Source organism: Sinocyclocheilus anshuiensis, unplaced genomic scaffold (assembly GCF_001515605.1).
Source record: "Sinocyclocheilus anshuiensis isolate Anshui unplaced genomic scaffold, SAMN03320099.WGS_v1.1 scaffold912, whole genome shotgun sequence".
In the NCBI taxonomy this organism is placed as follows: Eukaryota; Metazoa; Chordata; class Actinopteri; order Cypriniformes; family Cyprinidae; genus Sinocyclocheilus; species Sinocyclocheilus anshuiensis.
This window is the reverse complement of record NW_015549618.1, coordinates 405,540-407,867: the sequence shown is the minus strand read 5'-3', so window position 1 is coordinate 407,867 and position 2,328 is coordinate 405,540. Positions and strand designations below refer to the sequence as shown.

General features: G+C 38.5%; 1 pseudogene; it reads left to right on the top strand.

Moving 5' to 3' along the window:
- The window catches only part of LOC107659325 (calpain-2 catalytic subunit-like), an 11,397-nt pseudogene extending 9,837 nt beyond the window's left edge, over positions 1-1,560 (top strand).
- The last annotated feature ends 768 nt before the right edge of the window (positions 1,561-2,328 follow it).

Genomic DNA, 2,328 nt, shown 5'->3' with positions numbered 1-2,328 from the left:
ACCACTGATTTCTAGTTGTGTCCTCTTTTGGAAGGCCAAACAAAGTAGTTTCGCTTTCACAACAAAACACACAGCGGCCTAGAGTGAGGAACGGCTGGTGGGCTAGTGTGAGCGGAGGCCGGCGGATTCGACGAAGAAGCGTCCGGAGGGCTTGCGGCAACCACGTGAACATTTGGGCGGCGTTATGCAAATCTTCCCACATCGTGACGTAGATATGTGGGGGCGTGTAAGAACGAGCCGTTTTAGGTAGGTGTGGCTGACTCTTAACTTTTATAAAGAATATCTCTTTGGATTTGAGACTTTAGTCTTTGCAACTTTACAGATCTTCTTTATGCACCAAGAGCTTGTAACACTCCAAAGAGAAAGGAAAAATTGAAATCGCATCATATGACCCCTTTAAATATTTATTTGAAGCCCCCCTGAGAGTTTAAGTTAATATTTTTAATAATTTCATGTACAAACACAGCAACCAAATTAATCATGATAACCCTCCTATAACCCTTGACCTTGGTCCAGAAAGATGGCAGCAGCAAACTCGGCCTTGTGGAGTTTCATATACTGTGGAAAAAGATCCAGAAATATTTGGTATAATATATATTTCGGTGTAAATCAAAGATGAAAATTTGTAATATCAGCTGATAATCAACATGGTACAGATCTATTTTGCATCCCTACTACAGAGCAACAACTTTGTGTGCACTAAAGTTCAGAAAATTCTTCATTGTATTTAGTGATGTTAAATAGTTAATGTGGATTTTCTGTCATACCTCACCAGGAGGTTTTTAAGAAGCATGATACAGACAACTCAGGCACTATGAGTTCCCATGAGATGAGAGATGCCGTGAAAGAAGCAGGTAATGAGTCTATGGTTAGTCAGACCATTGAGGACAATATAGTCATTCATTTCTTCTAAAAGTGGTCATAATAAGGAGTGCATTAATGGTTGTATTTGCTTTTCCACAGGGTTCCAGCTGAACAATGAGGTACTTGAGGTGATAATCTCACGTTATGCTAATCAGCAGTATGCCATTGACTTTGATTGCTTTGTTGGCTGCCTGATTCGCCTGGAAATGCTCTTCAGTAAGTTTTGCTGAAGATTATCCAGTTTAAATTACTGGAAATAAATAGCTATGAATAGAGATTACAAAAATGTGTTAATGCTGGTTTACTGTAACATGCTCATCTGTGCTCTACACAGAAATATTTAAAACGTTCGATAAGAAGAACACTGGGAAAATCGAGCTGGATATCCTGCAGGTGACGACGCACAAGTGTGAATGTGGATTAAGATTTTTGTATCTTCTCAATTTAGCCTTTTCATTTACAAATGTGTTTTTTGTGTGTGTTTTGCAGTGGCTGTGCTTGGCCCTGAGTTGAAAATCCACTTGGCCTACATTGCACCAGAATTGCACTAGATTTGTATGTGAAAAGCGCTACACAAATAAACTTGAAAAACTTGAACTTGAATACCAATAAGTAAAATCAGAGTAAAATCAGACAGGTATCTAAATTTGGTAGTGCTTACAGAATGCAATTTGTTTATGGTGCTCATCTGCTGAAAATAAAACCATTCACAGATGCCTCATGACTGTTTTTTTATGTGAGAGACTTATGATTCATTAGCTGCTCAATAACTAAAAGAATAATAAAGCACTACAAAGTGTTTAAAAAATAATAATATTACCAACCAACATAGTAACGTTACCAAGTACGAGTTTGCAAACATACAGCAGTGTAACAGACTGTTGTACAGCTAAAATAACTGGAAACGGCTACCGGAAGCCTTGGCTTGCACATTAAACTTCAAAATGGCCACGAACGCTCTTACGTTAAAAACTAAGGTCGATATGATATATAGCAGCTGTATTTTATAGGGCTGAATATAGGTAATAGACAATACTACTCACCGAATTTACACTGTCTTCCAGCAAGTATGGAGATTAGTAGGCTACACAAGGAAGGACAGGGTTTGACAACCTGTTTTTAACGTTTGCGTCATTTTAAGTCTCGAGTCCCAGATAAATACGTTTGAGGATTGAGATTACCAATCACGACCTGAGAATCCTTTTCAACTGTTAACCGCAATCATGATCGCGTCTGTAACCTGTTTAGAATCAGAACAAGCGATGCGCGATTCGCTAATGATTCACTCGTTTGAGTCGGTTCTTTTCCATTAACCGTCGTTAAACGGATTAGCAAATCTATCTGAATCGATTCGCGACTGAATCATCCGAACAGTCCACTCACACTCTGAATCGTTTGGAGCAGTATCTCAGTAAAATGGTAACAGGATCATTTATAAAACATAGTACATTTGGTAATCTCTCA